Consider the following 13,707-nt stretch of genomic DNA (forward strand, 5'->3'; position numbering starts at 1 on the left):
GGATTATCTTTTCCTTTCATCATTTATAATCAGATCAAACATTGATGTGGAAGCATGAATTATCACACCAAAATATTGCAATATTGCAGGTTCTTCTGTCACAAAAATAGACCATTTTGTATTAACATCAGTAAGCGAACAGATGAATACCAATTTGCTAGGCCTACTCTCAGATGGGTAGAACATACCCATCTGAGAGTCTTTTTGTTGTTTTCATGACCATACCAACGTTCATGTGTTAGGGTGAGGCAGAAAGCACACTTAAACTGAAATCCTCATGAAAGAGGAAGAGTTGCTTGGCTTGTTGACTGGAGCAGGGTAGCTGCCTGCCCGAGGACTAACAGACTCATCAGAGGGCTCTGTTGGAAGGTTGCCCAACAGAATAGCAAACACACAGCCTTTCTTCTAAATCCCACACCTCATCACAATCTCACTGTATGTGCGAACGGAGGAGACAACAGGAAGAGGCGTTGGAGAGAGAACCAGAGGAGGATGAAGTTCCTCAAATTGGATCAGTCAGCGACAGCGGATGATCTTACGGATGCTTGCGTCAAAGCATTTGGTAAGGATTCACTAATTGCCTCTCTTTTGGTGTAGTGTCTGATTTAGTTGAAGACAGTGCTTGCTTAGATAACATTTTGATCGTTTTTTTTTTGTGTGTGTGTGCACAACTACAGCAGTTTGCATTTAAATTAATCACACAATATCTGGCGGCTTGTCTTGTACAGTGAAGCTCATCCATGTATCTCTGTCTCTCCTCTCCTGGTAGATAATGAAGGCAGGCCTCTGGTCCAAATGTTTCTCATGATACATCCCTGGTACATCTCCTCTGCTGACCTGGCAAAGAAACTCTCCAACAAGTATCCTTTCAGACAAATGACACACTACTATTCTCTTTAAAAAAAAAATATGTGCCAGATGCTAGCAGAGGGTTATTTTTGACATATAGCGATGGCCCTAGGATTTAGCAGACAAAGGGAGTCTAATCAATTTTGGTGGAAAAGTCATTTTGCTCCTTAACCACGCAAACAGGTCTCTGGAGGAAAACTGTCCGCCTGAACGCGGGTCACAAATCTGCCATCTTATCAAGTGAGTGAATATAGAGCACTACAAAGAAAGAACTGTTTCAGGTCTTAGTTGTGAGATTCTTGGCTTGTGTTTCAACACCAACCCATGTAGTGTAGGTCCAGTATAAAAAGATCATCAAGGACAACAACCACCCGAGCCACTGCCTGTTCACCCCGCTATCATCCAGAAGGCGAGGTCAGTACAGGTGCATCAAAGCTGGGACCGAGAGACTGAAAAACAGCTTCTATCTCAAGGCCATCAGACTGTTAAACAGTCATCACTAACATAGAGAGGCTGCTGCCAACATACAGACTCAAATCTCTGGCCACTTTAATAAATGGACTTAATAAAGGTATCACTAGTCACTTTAAATAACACCACTTTAATAATGTTTACATATCCTACATCACTCATCTCATATGTATATACTGTATTCTATACCGTCTACTGCATCTTGCCAATGCCGCACGGCCATCGCTCATCCATATATTTATATGTACATATTCTTATTCATCCCTTTACATTTGTGTGTATAAGGTTGTTGTTGTGAATTTGTTAGATTACTTGTTAGATATTACTGCATAGTCGGAACTAGAAGCACAAGCCTTTCGCTACACTCGCATTAACATCTGCTAACCACGTGTATGTGACCAAGAACATTTGATTAGATTTATATGATTTCCCTGTAAGCAATAGGCTTACATATATTATAATATGGTATAGGTATAGTATTTCCGTGAAGGCATATGATCTCAAGTCAAATCAAAAACAAATCAAACTTTATTTGTCACATGTGCCGAAAACAACAAGTGTAGACTTTACCGTGAAATGCTTACTTACAAGCCCTTAACCAACAGTGCAGTTCAAGAAAACAATAAGAATAACAATAATGAGGGTATATACAGGGGGCACCGGTACCGAGTTAGTGTGCGGGGGTACAGGTTAGTTGAGGTAATCTGAAAATATAGGAAGTCGGAAGTTTACGTAAACTTAGGTTGGAGTCATTAAAACTCGTTTTTCAACCACTCCACAAATTTCTTGTTCAAAAACTATAGTTTTGGCAAGTCGGTTAGGACATCTACTTTGTGCATGACACAAGTCATTTTTCCAACAATTGTTTACAGACAGATTATTTCACTTATAACTCACTGTATCACAATTCCAGTGGGTCAGAAGTTTACATACACTATGTTGACTGTGCCTTTAAACAGCTTGGGAAAATCCAGAAATTATGTCATGGCTAGAGACTTCTGATAGGCTAATTGACATCATTTGAGTCAATTGGAGGTGTACCTGTGGATGTATTTCAAGGCCTACCTTCAAACTCATTGTCTCTTTGCTTGACATCATAGAAAATCAAAAGAAATCAGACAAGACCTCAGGAAAAAAATTGTAGACCCCCACAAGTCTGCTTCATCCTTGGGAGCAATTTCCAAACGCCTGAAGGTACCACGTTCATCTGTACAAACAATAGTACGCAAGTATAAACACCATGGGACCATGCAGCCATCATACCGCTCAGGAAGGAGACGCGTTCTGTCTCCTAGAGATGAAAGTACTTTGGTGCGAAATGTGCAAATCAATCCCAGAACAACAGCAAAGGACCTTGTGAAGATGCTGGAGGAAACAGGTACAAAAGTATCTATATCCACAGCAAAACGAGTACTATATTGACATAACCTGAAAGGCCGCTCAGCAAGGAAGAAGCCACTGCTCCAAAACCGTCATAAAGCCAGACTACGATTTGCAACTGCACATGGGGACAAAGATTGTACTTTTTGGAGAAATGTTGTCTGGTCTGATGGAACAAAAATAGAACTGTTTGGCCATAATGACCATCGTTATGTTTGGAGGAAAAATGGGGAGGCTTGCAAGCTGAAGAACACCATCCCAACTGTGAAACACATGGGTGGCAGCATCATGTTGTCGGGGTGCTTTGCTGCAGGAGGGACTGCTGCACTTCACAAAATAGATGGCATCATGAGGATGGAAAATTATGTGGATATATTGAAGCAACATCTCAAGACATCAGTCAGGAAGTTAAAGCTTGGTCGCAAATGGGCCTTCCAAACGGAACAATGACCCCAAGCATACTTCTAAAGTTGTGGCAAAATGGCTTAAGGACAACAAAGTCAAGGTATTGGAGTGGCCATCACAAAGCCCTGACCTCAATCCCATAGAAAATGTGTGGGCAGAACTGAAAAAGCGTGTGCGAACAAGGAGGCCTACAAACCTGACTCAGTTACATCAGCTCTGTCAGGAGGAATGGGCCAAATTTCACCCAACTTATTGTGGTAGCTTGTGGAAGGCTACCCTAAATGTTTGACCCAAGTTAAACAATTGAAAGGCAATGCTACCAAATACTAATTGAGTGTATGTGAACTTCTGACCCACTGGGAATGTGATGAAAGAAATAAAAGCTGAAATAAATAATTCTCTCTATTATTCTGACATTTTACATTCTTAAAATAAAGTGGTGTTCCTAACTGACCTAAGACGGAATTTTTGCTCGGATTAAATGTCAGGAATTGTGAAAAACTGAGTTTAAACGTATTTAGCTAAGGTGTATGTAAACTTCCGACTTCAACTGTAGGTACAGTATAAAAAGATCATCAAGGACAACAACCACCCGAGCCACTGTCTGTTGTAGGTAGGGGTAAAGTGACTATGCATAGATAATAAACAGCAAGTAGCAGCAGTGTACAAACAAAGGGAGGGGGTCAATGTAAATAGTCCAGGTGGCAATTTGATTCATTGATCAGAAGTCTTATGTCTTGGGGGTAGAAGCTGTTAAGGAGCCTTTTGGACCCCCCCTCCCAAAAAAGGAGCCTTTTGGACCTAAACTTGGGGCTCCGGTACCGCTTGCCCTGCGGTAGCAGAGAACAATCTATGACTTGGGTGTCTGGAGTTTTAGACCGCCTTGTAGATGGGTCCTGGATGGCAGAAATCTTGGCCCCAGTGATGTACTGGACTGTACGCACTATCCTCTGTCGCGCCTTACAGTCGGATGCCGAGCAGTTGCCGTGCTAGGCTGTGATGCAACCGGTCAGGATGCTCTCGATGGTGCAGCTGTAGAACTTTTTGAGGATCTGAGGACCCATGCCAAATCTTTTCAGTATCCTGAGGGGGTAAAGGTGTTGTCGTGCCCTCTTCACAACTTTCTTGAATGATAGCCATTATTGCCATGAATGCACAGTATATTATATACTTAATGTATGTATTGCTATATGTAATATCCATGTAGGTATCTGATTTCCATACTCTCTGGCTCTGCGCCAGAAATGACAATACTAACTTCTTCCTGTCTTTCTGTCCTTTTAACCCTGTCTCTCCATAAGGTACTGGATCAGTGAGTTCCCAGCAGTGTTGATCTGAACCCAAAGCTGGCAGAGCAGATCAGAGGGCTGAAGGAGCAGCTGGCCCAGCAGGGAGAGGAGCACCAGAACACACTCATCAACATTGACAGTGTGTAAGTGCCGCCTGTCTGCAGCCAGGCAATCATACAAGCATAGTAGCAGGCAAGCAGCCAGGCAGCCATAGTCTTCTCACAGTGACAGCTTAGCATACCATTTAAATGATACAGTATAAAGAATTTCAGAGTGCATGAGGGCATCTACAACCGGCCACTCTCACAGTAGTTCTACTTCTACAGTTTATGTTCCTTTCTTATTCTCTCTAGGCCGTCATATGAGTGGAGAAGACAAGGTCAGTCTGACTGAAGAAGAGGAAGACATCTCTCCTCTTTCATCACCTGGACTCATCTGAACTAGCAGAGCACCTCACCTACATGGAGTATATGTCCTTCTGTAGGATACTGGTGAGTGTGGCTGGCCAGCAGGTGGCTCTGTTCGCCAGCTTCTTTCTGTGTCTCACTCAGTTGACTTATTTGCTTTTGGCTGAATTATGCAGTATACGTTGTATTTGTACTTGTGTGAGAGAGACAGTGTGTTTGTGTGCACGTTTGACCGTGTGTATATGTATATATTGGACAGTGTGTCTAAAATGGTTCCTCGTCCTCCAGTTCCAGGACTACCACCGTTTTGTGACGCATGGCTGCACAGTAGACAACCCCATCCTAGAGCGCTTCATCACCCACTTCAACAGTGTGTCTTAGTGAATCCATCTGATGGTGCTCAGCAAGCCCACCGCCCCCCAGAGGGCTGCAGTAATCTCCCACTTCATCAGGGTCGCACAGGTCAGTCAATCAACTTCCAGGTCAGTGAGACTCAACCCCCAGGTCTGTAAGAGTCAACCCCCAGGTCTGTGAGAGTCAACCCCCAGGTCTGTGAGAGTCAACCCCCAGGTCTGTGAGAGTCAACCCCCAGGTCTGTGAGAGTCAACCCCCAGGTCTGTGAGAGTCAATCGCCAGGTCAGAAAGAGAGTCAACCCCCAGGTCAGAAAGAGAGTCAACCCCCAGGTCAGAAAGAGAGTCAACCGCCAGGTCAGAAAGAGAGTCAACCCCCAGGTCAGAAAGAGAGTCAACCGCCAGGTCAGAAAGAGAGTCAACCGCCAGGTCAGAAAGAGAGTCAACCGCCAGGTCAGAAAGAGAGTCAACCGCCAGGTCTGTGAGAGTCAACCCCCAGGTCTGTGAGAGTCAACCCCCAGGTCTGTGAGAGTCAACCGCCAGGTCAGAAAGAGAGTCAACCTCCAGGTCTGTGAGAGTCAACCCCCAGGTCAGAAAGAGAGTCAACCGCCAGGTCAGAAAGAGAGTCAACCGCCAGGTCAGAAAGAGAGTCAACCGCCAGGTCAGAAAGAGAGTCAACCCCCAGGTCAGAAAGAGAGTCAACCCCCAGGTCAGAAAGAGAGTCAACTCCCAAACTGCCTCTTGACGTTGGTCTGTCTTGTGTTCCCTGTTGTGCTTTTGTTGGCGATGTTAGTGCTCAGATGAGTTATATTTTTTCTCTGGTCTCTCTGTAGAGGTTGTTACAGCTGCAGGACTTCACCACTCTGATGGCAGTAGTGGGGGGTCTCAGTAACAGCTCCATCTCACGCCTCAAAGACACACAGTCCCACATTAGCAACGATGTGAGCAAGGTAAGGACTTTTGATAATATTTTAGTTAAGAAGACTGAAAACATACATTTATCAGTTACAACTAAACGTTTACATTTTGAATGTAGGTCAATGTCAAAATGTGGCCCAGTTATTTATATATCCACTGTATTCTGCTCGACAGGCTTTGGTTTTTCCATTTATCTTTTGAGGTTGGACTTTAGCATGTATAGCACTTTAGCGCACAGGGCACACTGGTTGGTGTCACCTCGTTAGTCAGTATGTGTTCCACCTGTGCTGGTTGCCATCACGTTAGTGGGAAGGTTTTTTGCCTGCCCAGGTGCTATTTAAGAGTAGCTGGCCCAGTCCTCTTGAGAGATGTAGCGGGACTCTCCCCATCTGATTTCTAGAAAAATAATCCTTTGTCTGATTGAGTTTTGTGCCACCTTTTTGGGTTGCTTCCTGTCTTTAAGTTTTTTATTTTTTTTTGGACAGATTTAGTTAGTGCTCATGGTAGGTGTCTTTTAGGTTCCAGCTGTTGTTGCGAGTCAACTTTTAGTGGACACCCCCATGAGTGTCTTTCACAACCCCTCCTAAACCCCCCCACCTGTTTCATTTTGGTTGTTGGTCAGTGAGTCTTTGTTAGTTCACCCTTCTGTTTGAGTGAAATGTTTCTTTTTCTTGCTGGCGAACTTAAGTGATGTCTATCATTCTGTGACATCCCTATTGTCTCAGGCATTCAACAACCTGGTGGAGCTTGTGGCCTCCTGTGGGAACTACCGCCAGCGTATCTCAGAGAGCACGGGCTTTCGCTTCCCCATCCTGGGAGTGCACCTCAAGGACCTGATAGCAGTGCACGTGGCCCTGCCCGACTGGAGCGATTGTGAGAAGACCCAGGTCAACCTGGCCAAGACACAGCAGCTGTATGCCTGCTCATGGTTTCAACCTGCTCATGGTTTGGCCCGGGTGACTGATACTGAATGACTTGATAGATTTGTTTTACCGGTTAGCGTAAGCATTTTATTTTTGTGTATTGTTCCTGTCTGGTATCTCTGGACCAGTACCATTCAGAGGAAAATATCTATCAGCTGTCCCTGCAGAGGGAGCCACGCACCGCCAGGCGAGGTGAAATTGTGTGTAATCTAGAGGAAAGTCCTACTTGCCACAATTCTGTTTTGGTTTGTCCTTCTTCCACGAGCCTGCCTGTGATAGAGGAATGGACATCTTCAGTGAAGGCCAAAGCCAACCTTATCAGCAGCAAACACATACAGAAGATGGTTGAGGTAGGCTGTTCAACATATTGAACTTAATTATGAAACATGACAATGATCCTTTTATTTGGTCATATTTCAGTCAGTGTTTAAGAATTCCGACGCCGATGAAGACTGCTACATCTCTCAGGAGGAAATTGAGATCATTAGGACCAACTTCCCATACCTCTGCAAGTTTGATGACCTGGACAAGAGTCGGTGAGTATCACAAGTCATAACTATTCATGATAGATATAGTAAATTAATAATTCAAGCTACGGTATTAGTCATAACGGCCAGCATTTTAACTAAACAAAGCAAAAAAAAAGAAAGGTTCCTTTCTCTGGGTCTTTCAAAGATAATTTGTGAAATAATCCCGCTCAGGGATGGTAGAATCAGTGAGGAGATGATCGACTACATCACCAAGGCCAGCTCTTTACTGAACAGCAAGATGGGGGTTCATAAACACGTTTTCAGAGATGACCTGCATGAAGCCTACACTTTGCCATCACTGTAAAGGCGTTGTAAGAATGCCTACGCTTCAACTATGTACGACTCCATGTAAAAGCTATTTTAATCATTATTGAATCATAAGTGAATACATATGAAACAATATGGTGTAAACATTTAGTACCAAGACCTGTGTGTACAAATTATGTATAGATCCCCCCATATCAGAGGATGCTCAAATTATGACTAGCGTGGTTGAGCTTGTGGGATAAGATTTTCAGAGAACACCATTTAGGATGTAGAACAGTAAGGGTGCTGATAGTAATATTATGTAGCAAAACACACCGGTTCTGTTTCCTATTTTTAAAAGTGCTTCTCTCACATTTAATCTCTTTCGGTGGACACTTCATTTTCTGTTTCATACTTTAGGTCTGTTCTGTACTAATGGTTTTGAACCAATCAAGTTGTCTGCAAATGACTTGACTCCTGAGAATGCTGAAAAGGATAGTTACAAACAAGACTTAACTGCTCACTGTTGATTTACGATAGACTTGAATTGCTTCGTGCAATCTGGATAAAATGATCATTCGGCAATCGGTATCATTTTGAAAGTCACCACCAACCTGTCCTTTAAACGCTAAAAGTGACCGATCCGGGGGTTTTACAAGATGTGTGAAGGTACAGTAATGCACGGATCTGTCAGAATTCCGCGCCTCCTGCGCCCCACGCACAACGGTATGTAATATATTAATAGATTATTATACTGAACAAAAATGGAAATGCAACAATTTCAAAGTGTTTACTGAGTTACAGTTCATATAAGGAAATAGGTCAAATTAAATAAGTTCATTAGGCCCTTTAACTATGAATTTCACATGACTGGGCAGGGGCGTAGCCATGGGTGGGCCTTGGAGGGCATAGGCCCATCCACTTGGGAGCCAGGCCCAGCCAGTCAGAATGAGTTTTTCCCCACAAAAGGGCTTTATTACAGACAGAAATACTCCTCAGCACCCCTGCCTCCCCTCCGATGATCCCGTAGGTGAAGACGCTGGAAAAGAGGTCCTGGGATGACGTGGTCTGCAGTTGTGAGGCTGGTTGGACGTACTGCCAAATTCTCTAAATTAAGAGGTGGCTTATAGTAGAGCCCTCTCTACTTTAAATCTGTGGCATTGTGTTGACAAAACTGCAAATTTAAGTGGCCTTTTATTGTCCCCAGCAGAAGGTGCACCTGTGTAATGATCATGCTGTTTAATCCGCTTCATATGCCACATCTGTCAGGTGGATGGATTATCTTGGCAAATGAGAAACGCTCACTAACAGGGATGTAAACACATGTGTGCACAACAATAAGCTTTTTGTGCATATGGAACATTTCTGGATTTTTAAAAATGTATTTAATTTAATTGCCAGCAGCATACCACCCTGCATCCCACTGCTGGCTTGCTTCTGAAGCTAAGCAGGGTTGGTCCTGGTCAGTCCCTGGATGGGAGAGCAGATGCTACTGGAAGTGGTGTTGGAGGGCCAGTAGGAGGCACCCTTTCCTCTGGTCTAAAAAATATCCCAATGCCCCAGGGCAGTGATTGACACTGCCCTGTGTAGGGTGCCGTCTTACGGACGGGAAGTTAAACGGGTGTCCTGACTCTCTGAGGTCATTAAAGATCCCATGGCACTTGCCGTAAGGGTGTTAACCCCGGTGTCCTGGCTAAATTTCCAAGCTGTCCCTCATACCATCACGGTTACCTAATCATCCCCAGTTTACAATTGGCTCATTCACCCCCCCCCCCCCTTTCCCCTGTAACTATTCCCCAGGTTGTTGCTGTAAATGAGAATGTGTTCTCAGTCAATCTACCTGGTAAAAAAAATATTTCAGCTCATGAGACTAACACTTTACATGTTGCGTTTATATTTTTGTTCAGTGTATATTTCAGAGATTGTTATTTACCAGATACTCTTGCTCAGTGAGACAGTGTTTGCACTATACCTCAAGCAAAACCTATTGTGTAGTTGAACACAAGCAATATTTTTGGGGGGCATGTTTAGTCATTATCCAAAGCAACTTAGTTAGTGCATTCATCTTAAGATCGGTAGGTGAGACAACCCCATCACAGTCGTGGTAAGGACATTTTTCTCGAACTTATCAGCAAAGTCAGTGCTAGCAGGAAAAGAGAAGTGCAGGTTTTATTTATTTGTATTTAAAATAAGACGGATGTCTTATTTAAGGTACTCCGTGAAGAGGTGGGGTTGTCTATAGGAAGCCAAGGATACACTAGCTATCGAGCAATACAATAGCAATACCAGTAACAATCCTATCTGTTTTCAGATGTTACTAAAGATTTAACCTCAGAGACTCATATTCTTCTCCATTCTAGCCTGTGGGGTGAGCTGTCACAAAGACTGTCGCAGCCCCCTTGCTGTTGAGTGCTGCAAACCAACAAAGAGTGCCAGTCACGATCCTGATATGGTTTAGCCCCTACACATTCTACATCAGAGGTACAAGCACACCACTCAATTCACCTCTTTTCTTTTACATTCAATCTTTACCTGGATGTCTCAAACTTGGTCTTGGTGCAAATGGACCATACTTTTTACAGCTTAATGCAATTAGGTATGGCACTTTGCCAATTTAGTGCATAGCCTATTATCTTAAATCCATAACTGGTACAAATTAGATTATGGCTCCTGTCCAATCTATTTGAAATGTGACTAGGCGATTTAAGATGACATTTATTACCTTTTTAAAAAAAAATGTATATTTTTTTTACTGTAGACCACTTGTTATTCTGTTAAGTGCAATACTTGAGGCTTTTCACAAACGGGTATATAAACTCAGCAAAAAAAGAAATGTCTATTTTTCAGGACCCTGTCTTTCAAAGATAATTTGTAAAAATCCAAATAACTTCACAGATCTTCATTGTAAAGGGTTTAAATACTGTTCCCATGCTTGTTCAATGAACCATAAACAATTAATGAACATGCACCTGTGGAACGGCCGTTAAGACACTAACAGCTTACAGACGGTAGGCATTTAAGGTCACAGTCATGAAAACCTAGGACACTAAAGAGGCCTTTCTACTGACTCTGAAAAACACCAAAAGAAAGATGCCCAGGGTCCCTGCTCATCTGTGTGAACGTTCCTTAGGCATGCTGCAAGGAGGCATGAGGACTGCAGATGTGGCCAGGGCAATAAATTGCAATATCGGTACTGTGAGATGCCTAAGACAGCGCTACAGGGAGACAGGATGGACAGCTGATCGTCCTCGCAGTGGCAGACCACGTGTAACAACACCTGCATGGGATCAATACATCTGAACATCACACCTGCTGGACAGGTACAGGATGTCAGCAACAACTGCCCGAGTTGCACCAGGAACGCACAATCCCTCCATCAGTGCTCAGATTGTCCGCAATAGGCTGAGAGAGGCTGGACTGAGGGCTAGTAGTCCTGTTGTAAGGCAGGTCCTCACCAGACATCACCGGCAACAACGTCGCCTATGGGCACAAACCCACTGTCGCTGGACCAGACAGGGCTGGCAAAAAGTGCTCTTCACTGACGAGTCGCGGTTTTGTCTCACCAGGAGTGATGGTCGGATTCGCATTTATTGTCGAAGGAATGAGCGTTACACCGAGGCCTGTACTCTGGAGCGGGATCGATTTTGGAGGTGGAGGGTCTGTCATGGTCTGGGGCGGTGTGTCACAGCATCATCGGACTGAGCTTGTTGTCATTGCAGGCAATCTCAACGCTATGCGTTACAGGGAAGACATCCTCCCTTATGTGGTACCCTTCCTGCAGGCTCATCCTGACATGACCCTCCAGCATGACAATGACACCAGCCATACTCCTCGTTCTCTGCGTGATTTCCTGCAAGACAGGAATATCAGTGTTCTGCCATGGCCAGCGAAGAGCCTGGATCTCAATCCCACTGAGCACGTCTGGGACCTGTTGGATCAGAGGTTGAGGGCTTAGGCCATTCCTCTCCCCAGATATGCCTGGGAACTTGCAGGTGCCTTGGTGGAAGAGTGGGGTGACATCTCACAGCAAGAACTGGCAAATCTGGTGCAGTCCATGAGGAGATGCACTGCAGTACTTAATGCAGCTGGTGGCCACACCAGGTAATGACTTACTTTTGATTTTGACCCCCCCCCCCCTTGTTCAGGGACACTATTGAATTTCTGTTAGTCACATGTCTGTGGAATTTGTTCAGTTTGTCTCAGTTGTTGAATCTTGTCATGTTCATACAAATATTTACACATGTTAAGTTTGCTGAAAATAAACAGTTGACAGTGAGAGGATTTTTTTTTTTTTTTTTGCTGAGTTCAGTTACCATAGTTATACAAATGTATTTTTGTTCAGTGCAAGTTCTTTTGAGCTCTGAGGTTCTTCAATATGGCTGATTTGGTGCGCTTAACACAGCACACCTTTCTCTCTCCCTAGCCTTTGCAGACGAAGGACCTGACCCTCTGGAGGATGAAGTGTTTGATGTCCACCTTTTGAGGCAAGAGGGCTAGGATAATGCAGGGTATAGGTGTTGGAATAATCTAGTGTAAAAGATGTTAGGAACACCTTCCTAATATTGAGTTGTACCCCCTTTTGCCATCAGAACAGTCTCACTTCATCGGGTGTGGACTCCACAGGGATGCTGGTCCATGTTGACTCCAATGCTTCCCACACTTTTGTCAAGTTGGCTGCATGTCGTTTGGGTGGCGGACCATTCTACACATAGGAAACTGAGTGTGAAAAACCCAGCAGCGTTGCAGTTCTTGACACACTCAAACCGGTGCGCCAGGCACCTACTCCCTTAACCCGTTCAAAGGCACTTGAATATTTTGTCTTACCCATTCACCCTCTGAATGGCTCACATACACAATCTATGTCTCAAGACTTATAAATCCTTCTTTAACCTGTCTCCTCCCCTTCATCTACGTTGATTGAAGTGCATTTAACAGGTGACATCAATAAGGGATCATAGTTTTCACCTGGTCAGTCTGTTATGGAAAGAACCTGTCTCTAATGTTTTGTACACTATGTATGCCAACATCTCCTAGTGTGAGCAATGTTCCTGATCAAATGCTCTATCTGCAAGTGTTTTGAAGTAGTCTCTAAACAATTCCTATCTAAAGAAATCCTGTTTAGACTGCATTACTTTTTCCTGAATGAACTTTGTGGTCCACTTACTAGTTAATTTTCACATCAGAATGAAGAGCAACATTGACGAGAACACAAACGTTTCCCATGCTGCCAAGCTGAACTTAAATGCGGACCGACAGCAATGACACTCTGAAGATCTGTGTGATAGAAGTGTTTTTGCTCCTGTTTGGATATACAATGCACGCTAAGAACATTGCACATTTTTCGGACTTTCTTAAGAATGTCCACATTGTTCCAAAGTTTTAGAGCTATTGCACCTGAGGAAGGATTGTGTAACTATGTTTACTTGCTAATGATACTTTGATCCAGTCATTACATGTTGTGCTGATTTGTGTATTTATTTTCATATGAATTAATTCCTTCCTTTCTCTCAGCCTTCTCAGCCATAGTATTATTTGCCCAGAGCTTTCACAGTAGGTAAACCTAGAGTACAGTAGATGCATATCTCTGTATGTGCTTGTATACGGCTCATGATTGAAGGTTGCTTCTCCGCTAGGTGGTGAGGTTTTGTCAACACTGGCTAGCGTAGGCTACCACTGGTATTTAGCGTTCTATATTTCTTTCACATTTCCTGTTTTTAGTGTTGCCCTATGTTTGTGTATAACATGTGGGAGTGGATTGTTGATGACTAGGTAAATTGAGGTTCTTTTCTCAGCTAGCCAATCATGTTCATGTTTGATTACATTGTTGTACAATTTAAAAGGCACAAAGATCTTCTATGGTTCTACATCATAGAATAGAAATGGCATCATGCCAAAGTACTTTGGACTTTTTGCTACCTGTGTACATACAATATGCTGA

General features: G+C 43.6%; 1 pseudogene; it reads left to right on the top strand.

The window, feature by feature from the left end:
• Nucleotides 1-492: 492 nt before the first annotated feature.
• On the top strand, nt 493-10,141 carry LOC120057588 (annotated as a pseudogene).
• Nucleotides 10,142-13,707: the final 3,566 nt, after the last annotated feature.

This window comes from Salvelinus namaycush, chromosome 12, assembly GCF_016432855.1.
Source record: "Salvelinus namaycush isolate Seneca chromosome 12, SaNama_1.0, whole genome shotgun sequence".
NCBI lineage: Eukaryota > Metazoa > Chordata > Actinopteri > Salmoniformes > Salmonidae > Salvelinus > Salvelinus namaycush.